The 17,123-nt window shown below is 35.3% G+C and overlaps 1 protein-coding gene across 1 annotated transcript in view; it reads left to right on the forward strand.

Annotated features, from left to right (window-relative positions):
• Positions 1 to 1,662: 1,662 nt before the first annotated feature.
• LOC136039202 (catalase-like) overlaps positions 1,663 to 17,123 on the forward strand; it is a 52,356-nt gene continuing 36,895 nt past the window's right edge. The window contains exon 1 of the mRNA XM_065722729.1: positions 1,663 to 1,835. The gene's annotated coding sequence lies outside the window, so the exon portion shown is untranslated. The remainder of the gene's footprint in view (positions 1,836 to 17,123) is intronic.

Below are 17,123 nucleotides of genomic sequence, written 5' to 3' on the forward strand. Positions count from 1 at the left end.
TAATCAAACATTCCATGTGTCCCCATCGTCATTTATATATCCCCCTGTGCTCCCCCGGCGTCCCCGTTGTAGTTGTGTCCCTGTGTCCCAGTCGTCATTTATATTCCCTGTGTCCCGGTCGTTATTTGTGTCCCCGGTGTCCCAGTCTGTAATATCTCTTTGAGTGTCCCGGTCGTCATTTATATTCCCTTTGTCCCGGTCGTCATTTGTGTCTCAGTCTGTAATTTTGTCATTCGACAAACAGCTTCATGACGACATACAACTCGAGTCCCTTATAATGACGTCAGTCGACAAACATGACGTCAGTCGACAAACATGACGTCAGTCGACACACAAACATGACGTCAGTCAACACACACGTCCCAGTCGTCATTTGTGTCCCGGTGTCCCAGTCTGTAATTTCTCTGTGTCCCGGTCCTCATTTATATTCTCTGTGTCCCGGTCTGTATGTACATTCGTTTTTGAATTGGTATATGATGAAATAAATTTTTTGTTTTTTCTTTTTTCTTTTTAGTTTTTTTTTTGGTTTTTACCTTTTTTCCGCTTTTTTAGTTTGTTTTCTTTTTTTCTTTTTCATTCAAGTTTTTTTTTGTAGTTCTTACCTTTTTTATTTTTATTTTTATTTTTTTTTAAGTTTTCTTTTTCCTCCTTTATTTTTCATTTTTTTCCTTTTTTTAGTTTTTTTTCTTTTTCAGTTTTTAGTTTTTTTTTTTAGTTTTTTTTTAGTTTTTCTATTAGTTTTAGTTTTTTTTTCTTTTTATTTTTTTCTGTAGTTTTTACCTTTTTTAGTTTTTTTTAGTTCTTTAGCTTTTTTAGTTTTTTTTTAGTATTTTTTTTTTAGTTTTTTTTTCTTCTTTTGTGTTAATACTAAAGCCAAGGTTCGAACCTGGAACCTCTCGGACCTAGAACTTGGAACATAACACTTTACCAACTCAGCTACTTCGGCTTGAATACATTCGTTTTTGAATTGGTGTATGATGAAATAATTCAGCGTCATATGCGGACAGATAGACAAACAACTTTGAGGTCTGAGAAAATACCTTAAGAGCCTTTAATTTTGGTTTTGCAAATGACGTCATGTACTTTGTTAGTTCATTATACAAGTATTTTTTATGGCATCATATAAGCAATTTTTAAATAATTTCATGCATAACATAAATAAGATTATCGAGTTTCCAACTCATCACGTATTTTCCCAAAAATGAAAATTTGTGATTGCAGTTACTATAAATGAAGATTCTTTGGAATCAACGTCTGAACTATCAAACATGATAAGATGTGGAAATTGACAACCTGGGTCATCAATTGTGACAATAACAATACGGGAAGCTAAAGCAACGGCAATTGCTAAATTGTCTGAATTAATCAAAATCCAAAAACTTGTCGAAAATGAAAATGAAGAGCAAAGACAAAGGTGGTGAGAAGATACACGAAAACGACAATTAGAGCGTGTCAAAAGTGAAAATGACAATTTGTAACAATTGATTTTAGAATTCTGGAAGCTCTGCACTTGATATCATGATTTAAATATTTGTAACCATTAAAGAGTTACAAGTCAAATCTTGTATCTAGATTATGCTCTAGTCTTCTTATTCAGTCGGAAATGTTGCTATTTTAAAAGAAACAATAGTGAGTCACCTAGAATATGAATTTAACGTTCTAGTTTTACGTATTTTTTTTAGGTGTGGTCACACGAAGAATTTCCCCTAGTAGAAATTGGAAAGATTACTCTTGATAAGAACCCAAAGAATTTCTATGCTGAAATTGAACAACTAGTTTTCAATCCAGCAAACTTGCCACCTGGAATTAATCCATCACCAGACAGGATTTTACAGGTATGAAACTTGTTCGGTTATTAAGAAACCTCATTTTAAAAAATCTCAGTAAAGAAAAAATTGTGGGCAGTTGAAATATATATTCAAAAAGTGTGGAAAAAATTAATAGTTATGTCAAGATGTTGCATAAACATGTAAGGAAAGGAATAACACATAACTGAGTCTATCAAAAAGAGGAGCTTTTTTTATCACAGGATCAAATGTTATTTTTAGTTAAAGGTAAAATTCAGGTTCTTGAGCCCTGAAGCTGGTGTTTAAGTAGCAAAGGAGAGGTACCTCAGCAAAAAGGATAGAATATCTTTAAAACAACAAGTTTTACCTGAATAGGGTCAAAATACCAAATGGCAAAAATACTGAGACAGCTAGTGGGTTTGAAACTATTTACACATCTTGTATAAGAATTCGTAAAAAACTTAGAATTCTTAGTTCAATAGCATGTAATGTTTATTTAGGAATAAATTTGTTCCAAATAAATGCAGGTGAAGAGGTGTTTCTGGGTAACGAGTCAATCAAACAGATAGTTTTTCTTACCTTCGTATTACTATTAGTGAAGATGATGGATGCAGCGAATGTGCAAAAAGTAGAATAGCCAAGGTCAAAGATTTTCTTTCAAAATTGAAAAAAAAAGTTAGGAATAATAGCAAAAAAAGTATGTGAACCAAGATTAGAATTTCGGAAGGTACGATAATTACAACCATCAAGCTTGGTTCTGAAACGTGAGCAGTGTGAAACGCAGGGAAAGATTTGTTCAATATTTCTTAAAGGAATCCTCCACAGATAGTTTCAGGTACTGATTTAACTGACCGCATGTCAAACAAAATGCTGTTTGAAAGGTATGGTTCTATCCTTCTTTCTATGGCTATAATAATAGAAAGATTGAGATAGCTAGGACAGATTCTATGGATGAGGAATGAAAAATTCTCAAAGATTGTTCTTTTTGGTCATCCATCTGAGGCCAAACGAAAGTCAGGTTGTTTCCGAATGGGATGGGAAGGTCTTAAGGAAGGGTAAAAAAATAGAGCTTCATGGGAAGGGTAATGAATGAAGCTTTGAATGGATATGGGAGAAGCGTGCTATGTTGGCCTCAGGTGGCTTGATGCCACAGTGAGTTGTTAGTAGTAGTTTTAGTAGTAGTTAGTAGTAATAGTTAGTAGTAGTCATTTTAGTTCCTAACTTAAGGTATTTTGGTTACATTGTCGATCAATTTATTTAGTTGAATAATTGAAGTTTATCCGGAAATGTGGCAGTTGCTCCAGGAGCTTTTCTACACAATACCATAACCCTGCAAATTGTTGCTTAAATTTTTGCAAAAAAAACAAACATTTATAGAAGACATTAACTTATGTTGACATAAAAGCTAGTAAAATTGATCATTGATGGAGTTTACGGATAATACCTACCTTAGCTATTTGTTTTTCTGTATGAACCTAGAATCTTTAAAAGCCATATAAAGAAAACAAGCTCAAATGTCTATTCAAAAGTCATCTCCCTATATCTGATAGCCATCGGTTGAAGTTGATCATTTCTGTGAAAAAAAAAAAACAAAATAAAAAAACAGAAAAACACACAACGTCACCTCCAAAGGAAAAAAATTAAACGTTACAGTTTTCAAATTTAGAAAGCTATACCTCTGCATTCTGATTTTCAGATATATGGAGTTTGATAGTACAATACTATCAGGACACATTACTTTTTGGAGGGTTTCTTCACCCAATTAGCCAGAATTATCATATTCCCATACTTTACTAGCTTTTTATAGGCAAGGCCCTGCATGATATTTGCAATCTTTCGATGCATAAATTATTTAAAACCTCCTTTGTTAGTGTTCTATTTTACTAGTTGAATAGGGCACAAGAAATCAATATATAATTTTGAAATAACATTTTATGTAATTCCTCTGATTGTTGCTTTGATGCGATAGCCCCCCCCCCCCGCAGAAAAAACCTCATGAAGATCCTAAGGAGACACCAAATTGGTGATTTTTTGGTTATTATCTCGAATCTTTCAATGACGTTGGCTGATTTGACAACCCGAATAGGGGAGGGAGGATGAAATTAACAACTTCCTTTACCCATTTGGTTTGGTCAAGCGTATTGTAGTAACACGCTTAAATCTCTTGCATTCAAAAGTTTTTCATAACAAGAGAGAAGCTGCCGTCTATCATGACCTATTTACACTTTTGGGTCTAACTTATAATATTCCGTATAAATATTCCTGTCAATAAAGGACGTTTAATGTGTCAATTATTGAAGCCTCGGAACGTTCATGTATAAACCCATTCTTTCCAAATTTCTGTTAGAGATCCCTAAGATTAATATTTTTTTTTCGGTTCGACGGTATTTAACCCATGATCTACCTTCGTTTGAACGAATATATTTTAAAGAAATGTTCAATAGGGTAATAAATGACCCTCTTGCGGAATAAATTTCAATTTAAAATGGAAGATAACTTTCATATGCGTGTCTGCATAGAAATGACAGGGCGAGGGCATGTAAACAAGAAAGAGATTTATATATATAAAAAAGGTCTAATTTCCCCGTTGAAAAAGTAAGCAAATCACCTGTCAATTAATTTTTCGCATATCAAGCCAAAGGAATATTTCTTTTTATTCATTTTTTTAGGGGTAAGAGCCAACAGTTGTTGAAACTAGAAGACACTAAAATATATAAGAGTGCTATTATTGATTCCAAATTAAAGGTTACTATTTATTAGTGTCTACGGCTAATCTAAATTTCAAATTGAGGAACTATCCTTTAGGGAGTTTTGACGTTGGTGGGATCCCTGGTGAGAATTTGAGAGGAATTTTCCAGGGAAAATCGGATATCGAACTGAAGAGTTTAAAATTTGACAATGTAGAAGATGGATGGAATAATTTTCAAAATTATTCTAAGAAAACAATTTTCAAAGCAGAGGAGGGTGTCTTAGGGAGGAAAGTTAGAAACGATATTAGGAATAGTTGCGAAAAAACTTTTAGCTTTGATAGAAAAGAGGAGAGGTTTTTGAAAGTTTTAGAATGATAGATAGATGAATTAAGGAGGTGTGATATGGATAGAATTACCAAGACATAGAAAAAGGAAACCAGACAATACAAAATATTTTGTTTGCATGTTAGAGATTGAGGAATGGGGCCTCAATTAGTAACAAGGCAAGTGTTAAAGAGAGATGGGTTGAACATTTTGAGAATGTATTAAACTTTGATCAGGCTGTAGGAAATAATATAGAAAAGAATGGAAAAAATTTTGCGAGGAAGAATTAGAATTTATTTTGCGGGGAAGAATTAGAGATTGTGTTAAAAGGATTAAAAAGATGACAAACCCTCAGGTGCTGATAGTGCAGTTAATGGGATTTTAAGATATGGTTGTTGTGAAGCTGGAGATAGATTCTTGAAGACAATGAACGGAATTTTTTTAAGGGGAGTGCACCCAGTGATTCAGCCTAAAGACAAAAGATCAGAGGTAAAATTAGCATTCCTCAGGATGTTCATTCAATGCTAAACAATTATGAGAAGTTTCATTGTTTTTAATAGTGACTTAAAAATTCTCATGCATTTTGAATTTCATTTCATAATTCCCGGGAATATCAGACCCCATTTTCGGGGGAGTTCTTTTCCTCTATCTAAAATTTTACTAATTTTACATGTGTTAACATTAATGATGAGCAACTTTAAGGTTAACACACTTTTCACATTTAGAATCAGCATGAATAATATATTTTGTTGTTACATATATTATAATCGAATATTTCCTTTTTAGAGTTCGGGTGTCTATTAAAAAGAGCTGCTCTTTATTTACAACTTGTTACTGAAAGGTGCTTGATCCAAGGCTCCCCTAACTACTGTCCCCAATTTCAATCCCCGTCTTATATATTAAAGTTGAATATTCGATTGACAGTTCTCTGAGACTGACTATCTTTCCTGAAAAAAAAACACCACTCTGAATGATTACTCGGAAGGGGGGGGGGCAAGTATAAAAAAAATTATAGGGCTATCATTCCACGCTTTTAAAGACGAGTTCTTCGAACACGCTTTCATAATGACCCTCTCCTGCTCACCTTTTTGCATTTTGGAGCGCTAAACAACACAGAAAAATATTGTCTATACTAAAAGGTGCGCTAGCACCCTGCAGCACCAATATTACAAGTACCAATATTACCAATAATACCAATTGCACCAAGTACAAGCACCAATATCGTGATTACCAAATTTTGGTAATAACGGGGGATTGTAGATTAATTTGTACTCCTGACTCAAGCCTTTTTTTATTTTGCCTGATGGCTCAATGAAAGGTGGGAAGTCTGGGCGCAACAAACCAGTTTTAGGGGTCAACTGAACTCCCCTTATCTACACAAAAACCGAAAGTCCTTCCTTTATGATGGTTGGTGTGCAATTGTATACTTCTGTGCATAACTTTACCAAATCTCAACTTTACCAAATGTACTAACTTTACCAAATCAACTTAGTTAAATAAAGCATTAAGATAAATGTCTATATGAACTGTTTATTTTGGATGGACCCCTTCCATCTCTAGGGATGAATGCACCACAGCATGTCATTGCTGCCTTTGAATCTAGAAAGCTTTATATATATATATATATATATATATATATATATATATATATATATATATATATATATATATATACATATACTAGTTGTTGGGGTGGCGCTTCGCGCCACCCCAACACCTAGTTGGTGGGGGCGCTTCGCCCCCCCCCAAGCCCCCCCCCCCGCGCGCGTAAGTCGTTACGCGCCATATTAGTTAAGTGCCATTGTAGTTGTGTCCCTGTGTCCCACCTGTGAATATAGATAAAAGAGAAAAGATTTCTCTTTTCGGTATAGATATATATATTTTTAACTACGTAAAACTTGCGAATATACAACATTCTTCGATGTCCCATTGTCTGTGCATATAAATAGATTGTCAAGTTTACCGACTCTTGAACATGCAACATAAAATTGTCCATGGGAAAAACCATCCGTATTCAGATCTATACCTCATTATTCTAATGATTGCCCTTGAGCTTTGTTGATGGTGATTGCTAATCGAACATTCCCTATGTCCCGGTCGTCATTTATATTCCCAGTATCCCGTTCGTCGTTTGTGTCCCAGTGTCCCAGTCTGTAATTTCTCTTTGAGCGTCCCGTTCGTCATTTATATTCCCTGTGTCCCGGTCGTCTTTTGTGTCCCGGTCTGTAATTTATCATTGAGTATCTCGGTCGTCATTTATATCTCCCGGTCGTTATTTGTATCTGTGGGGCACGTTATAGTGCCCCAGTCTGTAATTTCTCTTTGATTGTCCCGGTCGTCATTTTTATTCCCTGTGTCCCGGCTTTTAGTTTTCTTTTTCTCCTTTATTTTTCAGTTTTTTCCTTTTTTAGTTTTTTTCTTTTTCAGTTTTTAGTTTTTTTTAGTTTTTTAATTTTTTAGTTTTTTACCTTTTTTTTTTAGTTTTTTAGCTTTTTTAGTTTTTTGATTCCTTGTGATTCCTCGGCACGCTTTCTTTTCTTACTTTCTCTATCAGCAGCAAGTTTTTTGGCATAGACTCTTTGAGCAGATTCCTCGGCTGTTGACATTGTAGGTTCTTCAGTAGGTATTGTATTGGTATTGTAGGTATTTTCCTTTTATTTTTTTTGTAGTTTTTACCTTTTTTAGTTTTTTCTTCTTTTGTATTAATGCTAAAGCCAAGGTTCAAACCTGGAGCCTCTCAGACCTAGAACCTGAAACATAACGCTTTACTAACTCAGCTACTTCGGCTTGAATACATTCGTTTTGAGCAGCTTCCTCGGGTGTTGCCATTGTAGGCTCTTCAGTCATTTTACAATTAAACATTTTTTCCGTCCACGATCTTCTTACAATTAAAAATTTGTCTTTGAACGGTTTTCTTAAATACTTTCAGCTTTCACTTTCTCTTTTAGCAGCAAGTCTGGTTTCGCGTTGCTCTTGTGATTCCTCGGTACGCTTTCTTTTCTTACTTTCTCTATCAGCAGCAAGTTTTTTGGCATAGATTCTTTGAGCAGATTCCTCGGCTGTTGACATTGTAGGTTCTTCAGTCATTTTACAATTAAACATTTTTCCGTGAACGAATGTCTTAAATACCTTTAATGACGTCGTCGTCATAATGACGAAATGACAACCTGATGACATGACGTCACTCGACACACAGACAACTTATTTTATATATATATATATATATATATATATATATATATATATATATATATATATATATATATATATATATATATATATATATATATATATAACTATTCAATAATATCGAATTGAATAACTGTCTTAGAAACAATACTCGATGGCTTTTTGACACCCTTTCGGGCCAAAATTTGCTATTCTGTGCCACAAAATGGCAGAAAATGCCACTTCGCTATGCCAAGATATTTTTTACTACTTAAAAAGGGCACTAATTTTTTAATTTCTGATCGAGTGGACCTTTTTCTGATTTTCTAGGACAATTGATTCACCGTGAACGACCCTGGATAAAAAAAAACGAACAAAACTTTCATCCTTGATATTTCATTCTTGGAAGAAAAGAAAATTCTACGAACGATTTTATCAGTATTGTCAATTCTTCAGTAGGGTTCTCTGATATGCTGAATTTGATGGTAAAATCAAACACTTCATAGTAACAAACTGTTATTAAAGAGCGACCCGGCTCAATAGTAACCGAAACTCTAAAAAATGGAATTTTGATACCAATAGTTACGTCAATAGAATCATTTTTTTTTACGCTGATTCTAAATACATAAGTTTCATCAAGTTTAGTTTTACCCATCAAATGTTACGAGCCTGAAAAATTTACCTTATTTTAAAAAATAGGGGGAAACACCCCTGAAAGTCAAAGTATCTTAACGAAAATCAAACCATCAGATTCAGTGTATCAGAGAAAACTACTGTAGAAGTTTCAAGCTCCTATCTACAAAATATGGAATTTGAATTTTTTCCCAGAAGACAGATCATGGATGCGTGTTTGTTTGTTTTTTATTTTATTTTTCTTTCTTCTTTTCACCAGGGGTGATCGTATCGACCCACTGGTCCTAGAATGTCGCGAGAGGGCTCATTCTAACGGAAATTAAAAGTTCTAGTGCCCTTTTTAAGTGACCAAAAAATTGGAGGGCACCTAGGCCCCCTCCCATGCTCAATTTTTTCCCAAAGTCACTGTATCGAAATTTTGAGATAGCCATTTTGTTCAGCATAGTCGAAAAACCTAATACTTATCTATTTAGGGACGACTTAATCCCCACAGTCCCCGGGGGAGGGGCTGCAAATTACAAACTTTGACCATTGTTTACATGTAGTATTGGTTATCAGGACGTGTACAGACGTTTTCAGGGGGGCTTTTTCATGTTAAAGGGGGGTCGAGGAGGGGGTCACGTGAGAAGATCTTTCCCATGAAAGGGCCGCAGGATTTTCTAGCATTATTAAAAAAAACAATGAGAAAATAAATACAAAAAAGTTTTTTTAGGTGGAAGTAAGGAGCAGCATTATAACCTAAAACGAGCAGAAATTATTATGTATACAAGGGGGTTTGTCTCCTCCACCATACGTCACTCTTTACGCTGAAGTATTTGTTTTTGCAATTTCAACTATTTATTCTACGGCCTTTGTGATTCAGGGGTCATTCTTAAAGAATTGGGTCCAAATTGAAGCTTTAGTGTAAAGAGCGAGATATTGACGAGGGGGAGAACCCCCTAAAATACATAATAAAAATATACAAATATAGAATTTCGTTACGTAAGTTCGTTTGTAAGTTATGTATATATATTACTTATAAAATGTTCATAAAAAAAAGTTCTAGTTGCCTTTTTAATTAACCAAAAATAGGAGTGTAACTAGGCCTCCGCCCACACTCCTTTTCATTGTTAAAATCGTACGATCAAAACTATGAGAAAGCCATTTAGCCAAAAAAAAGCAAATTTCATTTTAATTATTCATGTGAGGTGAGCCAAAATAAAAACATGCATTAATTAAAATACTTTCCGAAATTAAATAAAAAAGAACAAGTTTTTTAACTGCAAGTAAGAAGCAACATTAAAACTTAAAAGGAACATAAAATATTCCGTGTATGAAAAGGGTCGTCCCCTCCTCAACGCCTCGCTCTTTACGCTAAAGCTTTTTTGTTGTTTTAAAAAGTAGAGTTGTGAGAAAGAGTCAGACTTTAGCGTAAAGAGTGAGGCGTCGAGGAGGGGACGACCCCTTTCATTTACGGAATAGTTTCAGTTCGTTTTAAGTTTTAATGTCGCTCCTTACTTGCTGTTAAAAAACTTGTGTTTTTTATTTAATTTCCATTCGGATCACTTACCTTTATGGGGGTGTTTTGGGTTCCCTTTTCAAAAATGGAGTAAATTTATGCAGACTCGAAGCTTTTGGTGGGTAACCTCAAACTTAATAGTTTTAAAAGTTCAGAATCACAATAAAAGACCAATTCTATGAGGTTTATGTTATCAAAATTCCTTATTTGTGCTTTTAGTTACTACCGTATCACTTCCTACTTACCAGTGCTGCAATAAGTACTCCAAATTTTTACTTAAGTATCAAGTATTAAATACTCATTGTTATTTTACTTAAATATCAAGTAATAAGTAATTCCCAATTTCTTACTTAAGTATCAAATATCAAGTACTTGCCAAAATTGTACTTAAGTATTACTTCAAGTACTACTTAAAGTATTTATTCTATATATATATATATATATATATATATATATATATATATATATATATATATATATATATATATATATATATATATATATATATATATATATATGGGCTTGATATATTTCTGATATCAAGCCCATACTACCTTTTTTTAAAGCCATTCTGAAGGCATCTTAGCCCCTTCCCTTGCCTACAATATGTCCCCTGTCATTCCTGTCTTGGAAATCTTAACCAAGAAGCAGAATTTCCGTTTTATCGTTTTTAACCGTTTCCCTTATTCGGCTGGTACATACCCAATGAAGTCCAAGAAAATAATATTAACCAATTTTCAACACATCGGCTTGAATGGAAAAGACTATCAAAACAATTAAGTGCAGTCAAAAAACTCTTGATTAGATCAGACATATCACATGACAGGATTAACACAGTACATGTAGAGTTGAATTTCTGGCCATTAGTTTTCAAACAAATCTGGTACGTTTGAAAAAATACAGGGTTATTCTGAAACATGTGGGACTGATGAAAAAAAATATTGAAAGTATTTTTTTACCATTGTTTGGCTCGTACACACCCAACAAAGTCCAAAAAATAATCTGAACCAATTTTCAACACAACGGCTTGAAAGCAAAAGAATTTCAAAAAAATTAAGTGCAGTCAAAAAACTCTTGATTGGATCAGACAGATCACATGACAGGATCAACAAAGTGCACATAGAGTCGAACTTCTGGTGATTAGTGTTCAGTCAAATCTGGCACGTTTGAAAGAATACAAGGTTATTCTGAAACATATGGGAATGATAACAAAAATATTGAAAATATTGTTTCCCTTGTTTGGCTGGTAGACACCCAACGAAGCCCAAAAATAATCTCAACCAATTTTCAACACAACGGCTTGAAAGAAAAAGACTATCAAAACAATTAAGTGCAGTCAAAAATCTTCTGATTGGATCAGACAGATCACATGACAGATTTAATACAGTGCACATAGAGTGGAACTTCTGGCGATTAGTGTTCAGTCAAATCTGGCACGTTTTAAAAATACAGGGTTATTCTGAAACATGTCGGAATGGTGGAAAAATATTGAAAATAGAAAAATAAACTTTGGATTGGCTTTAAAACGGATAAAAGGTAATAAAGTAGTTCATTCTCTGATTCAATAAATAAAAACCTTAGCAGCAAAAAAAACTCAGATTTAAAAGTAAGGACTTTTTTAATAAGAGAAATCAAAGTTCAATAGTCAAAAATCAACTGATGGCATGTCTCGCCCTCGGCACCTATAAAAGGAAGCTGCCTCAAGTTTTCAAGTTAGATTTCAGACACGCTATGAGAATGTATGGCATCTATATCCTTTGGCTGGTTTTCACTCAAGCAAGCCGTATGCCGTGTAGTCAATTCAGATGGTCGGTAAAACTCCCTACAAACGTATATTATAAAATCATGGGCCTGCAGCAAGCCCGCTGATTCAGACGCATTCCATACGGCTGGTCAAAATGCAGAATGAATGAATGAACTTTATTATCCGTAAAAGTATAAAAAAACACAAAGTACGGAGTATTATAAATAAACAAAAACAAAAACGATAAACAGCAAGAAAAAAAAATTCAAATTAACAAAAGACAACATGGACTAATTAACCAGTATCAATATGGAAAAAAGGCTGCAGATGATCGTAAACGTGAATAGAGTAGATAGTCTTTTTACATAAATCATCACTGGAAGACAAAATCCAAGAAGCCATATCTATTAAACCAAATTGAGCAATTATTTTTCTGTCTTGGTGCCATCTAGGAAGCCGAAGGAGGAATTTGCAATATCTGAAATAAGCTGCACGTAGAGTATGGCGATTTTTCTTGCGAAACAGATGAGCCATGCCTGATAAAAACAAAAGCACAGGGGCGCAATAAGGGTTATAAATCATGCACAAACCGTTGCGGTTGTAACGGCTTTTGTTTGGGGATATTTTTCCATAAACGACGCCTAGGTTTTTCACGGCTTGATTCACTAGGGATGAAAAGGTAGTGGAAAGTGTTGGACCAAAACACAGACCAAATCAACTAACTAAAGAAGAACATGGCAGAATTGCAGTCCCAGCAACGGATGAAGCGACCGCATAAGGGCTATTAAAACAAATAAACTCGCATTTAGACGCATTAACTGACAATCCAATCTCAGATAGTTCCTTGGTTAAGATAGTAAAATTGGAAAGCAATCCACGGCGAGTCCGGGCAACAAGAGGAACGTCGTCTACATATGCAACAGAAGACAAACCAATATTACCGTAAGAAACAGAACTTTTAAGGGGACGCAGGCACAATGCAAGCACACACTTAAATATACTAGAAGACCATACGGCAGAAGTTGCATCCTATCTATTTATAGCAGCAGTTTTCACAGCATGAAGTGGCAAAAACCATGAGACTAAGTCGAAAATCTTCTGAGAAAAAAGGAATAAAACAAGAGCCAAGAGATCATATGGCACTTGTGACGAGGTCGGAAGAGCCAAGAGCTCATATGGCATGAGCTCTAGCAAAAATTATAAGAATCAATAGATTAATTTAAAAGAAAAATCAGAGGCTTAATGCCGGTCGGCATTTAAAATAGGAGCTCTGAGACACAAGGTCCTTTTAAATATAAAAATTCATTAAGATCCGATCACCCACTCGCAAATTAAAAATACATCATTTTTCTAATTTTTCCTCTCCCTTCAGCCCCCCTAGATGGTTGAATCAGCGAAACCAACTTTATCAAGTCAATTTGTGCAGATTCCTGACACGCCTACCAATTTTCATTGTCCTAGCACGTCCAGAAGTACTGAACTCGCCGAAGCAATGGACTCCCCTAACTACCCCAAAGAGAGTGGATCCAGCCCGGTTCCATCAATCACGTATGTACGACATTTACTTATTCTACCCACCAAGTTTCACCCCGATCTCTCCACTCTAAGCGTTTTACAATATTTCCGGTTTCCCCTCCAACCATCCCCCAATGTCACCAGAACTGGTCGGGGTTTAAAATAAGAGATCTGAGACATGAGTTCCTTCTTAATATCAAATTCAGAAATACCTCACGAACGGTCACCCGCTCTTAAGTTAAAAACACCTCAATTTTTGTAATTTTTCTGAATTAACACCCCCTCCAACTCCCCAAAAGAGAGCGAATCCATTTCGGTTATGTCAACCACGTATCTACGACTTGTGCTTATTCTTCCCACCAAGTTTCATCCTGATCAATCCACTCTAAGCGTTTTCCAAGATTTCCGATCCCCCCCCCCAATCCCCCCAATGACACTGGATCAGGTCGAGATTTAAAACATGAGATCTGATTTACGAGGTCCTACTAGATATACCTTATTTTTTCTAATTCTTCAGAATTAACCCTCACCCCAACTCCCCAAAGGAGAGTGAATTCGTTCTGTTTATGTCAATCACGTATCTAGGACTTGTGCTTATTTTTCCCACTAAGTTTCATCCCGATCCCTCCACTCTAAGCATTTTCCAAGATTTTAGGTTTCCCCCTCCAATGTCACCTGATCCGGTCATAATTTAAAATAAGAGCTCTGAGACATGATATCCTTCTAAGTATCAAATTCAATTAAGATCCGATCTAATTTTTCCAAATTAACCGTCCTCCTACGCCCCCTCCCCAAATGGTTGAATCGGGGAAACAACTATTTCAAATTTAATCTGGTCTGGTCCCTGATACGCCTGCCAAATTTCATCGTCCTAGCTCGTCTGGAAGTGCCTAAACTAGCGAGACCGGGACTGACAGACCGACAGACCGACAAAATTTGCAATCACTGTATGTCACTTGGTAAATACCAAGTGTCATACAAAGTAATTTTTCTCTGGGGATGGAATATTATGTTGAAGGTTGGCTTCAGTATGACTTATTTTGGAAAAAGGGTTATTTCCAGGCTTTGGGCAAGCCAAGGGTGGAAGTAGTTATAGGCCCTACTAAACTGAAGGAAAAATCGACTTTCTTAATACTTGAAACCCCCTCCCCCTCGCCCTGTTTTAGATAGGGCTTGTGATATCAGAGCTCGATATGAGCCCTGATCCTAGTCATCTTTGGTCTAGCTTTCATTTGGATCCATTGCTCCATTCGAAAGTTATACTAAATTAAACTAAAAGCTTGACTTTTTTCTGCACTTAAATCCCATTTCCCCTCCTTCTATTAGAGCTAGGGTTTTCATCTCAAAACATGATGCCTGTCACGGTCTTAGGCGTCTTTGGTTCAATCTTCACTGAGATCCATCAATCTCTCGCAAGTTACACTGAATTAAATGTAAAATTTAATTCAGCACTTTTTTTAGCACTTAAATCCCCTCCCCCTAATTAATATAGGGTCTTCATCTTCAAACATTATGTGTCTTATGGTTTTGGCATCTTTGGCTTGACTTTCATTGAGATCCATTACTTCATTCGCAAGTTAAACTGAGTCAAACAAAAAACTTAACTTTTTAAGCCCTTAAAGCCCCCTCCCCCTTGCCCTAATTAGGCTTGGGTCTCCATCCCAGAACTTAAAGCATATAATACTCTTAGGCATCTTTATTCAACTTTCATCGAAATTCATCTCTCCATTTGTAAGTTACAGTGAATTAAATGAAAAACTCAATTTTTTTTTAGCATTTAAAGCCCCATCGCCCTAATTAAGTTCAGTTTTAATCCAAATAGTTCAATTTTAATACAAATCTGACTGCCGGTTCTCCCGCTATACTCGATTGCACAGACGGGCGGACAGACAGACAGATCTCAAAAACCTATATGGATGAATATTTTCCACTATCCAAATAGGTGATGATGCCTGGATGATGATATGCTATTGTGTTCCTTTTTTTGGATCCAATGAGCCAACATGGCTACCTAAGATGTTGCAAAATCCGTCCGTCTGTCTGTCTGTGTGTCCGTCCGTCTGTTTAATCACGTATAGGGGTAGAACCGCTGGTTGGATTTGAATGAAAATTTTGATGGCCAGATTTGGTGCCAAGGATCATGAGACACATCAAGTTGAAAGATAAAGACCCTAGCTAAAATAAAACAGGGGGGAGGGCTTTACCTGCTAAAAATAGTTTTTCGTTTAATTCAGAGTAACTTGCAACTGGAGTGATTGATCTGAATGAAAATTGAACCAGAGAGCCCTAAGACCATGACACATCAAGTTTTGAGATAAAGACACTAGCTCAAATTTAACAAGGAGGAGTGGGTTTTAATTCCTGAAAAATTTCAGTTTTCTGTTTAATTTAGTATAACTAGCAAATGGAGTAACGGATCCGAATGAAAACTACACCAAAGATGCCTAAGATCAGGGCTCATATCAAGTTTTGGTATCACAAACCCTATCTCAAATAGGGTGAGGGGGAGAGGGTGTCAAGTCTTAAGAAAGTTGAGTTTTCCTTTAATTTAGTAGGGCCTATAACTTATGAATGGAGTGACAAATCTGAAGTCAGATTCGTCTGAATACCTGAATCTGCTGGAACGAGTTTGACAAAATACCACTGCATTGGATCCAGCTAGAATTGCCTAGACTTGTTTATTGCAAACAACATTTAGATGGACAAAGATTCATAGCTTCAGTAGTTTTACCAATAATATGGTCCTGAAGATGATGAAATGGTAGAAATCTGGTTCAGTTGACGAGATGACAAAACTTGAACATTAATGTCAGAAATATAAGCCCAAATGGAGTACAGTATGCAACATTTAGCACAAAACAAGGGATTTTAGCTCACTGTCGACCAGTGAATTGTGAAATAATTTATGTTTTCTTTGTTATATAACTTTTAAACAAAAATTAAACTAAGTGCTAATCCTATTATAATTTCTTTTTCGTTAAATACAAATACCTTATTTCATATCCAAAAATAAGGCATGGAGCTATATCTGAGTTTACTCTAAATCTAAAGGGTGATGTTTTCTTGTACATTGCCAAAGCGCACACACACACAAAAGCTGTATCTGAGTTTGCTCTAAATCTAAAGGTGAGGTTTCTTGTTCATTGCCAAAGCGCACACACACACAATTTTCGTGTCAAAGGTAAAGTATTTGAAAAACAAGTACATTAAAAGTATCTTAAGTAATAAGTATTTTGTAATCTTACTTAAGTATCAAGTAATAAGTACACCCTAGAGTTTTTACTTAAGTACAAGTACAAGTAATGGAAAATTTTACTTAAGTAGTACTTCAAGTAAAAGTACTTCAAGTAAATGACAGCACTGCTACTTACTATTCATTACCATGAACTGTTTAATGAAATAGACATTTAATTCAGCCTGTAGAATAGTTTAAGTGAAGGTCCTATTCTTGTATAGTGTACTAGACAATTGCATAAGTGTTTAGCGCTACGTAGGAGAACAGTATTGTTGCGATTAAGGTAGGAAGCGATTTCAGTTGCTTGTTTGGTGTTGGATCAGGAGTTTAAATGAATTATTTTGATGAAATGTTTCATAAGGAATACGACAAAGGCTATAGGAGAGTATGAAATCCAACGGGAATTTAATTCCTAAGCTTGTATAGTGTGCCAGACAGCTAAATTTAAGCGTTTGATAGATTTAACCTAGGAGAACAATGTTACTGCGATAAAGTATGAAGCGATGTCAGCAGTTCGTTTGGTGTTGAA

The sequence above is a fragment of the Artemia franciscana genome, chromosome 2, assembly GCF_032884065.1.
Source record: "Artemia franciscana chromosome 2, ASM3288406v1, whole genome shotgun sequence".
Lineage (NCBI taxonomy): Eukaryota > Metazoa > Arthropoda > Branchiopoda > Anostraca > Artemiidae > Artemia > Artemia franciscana.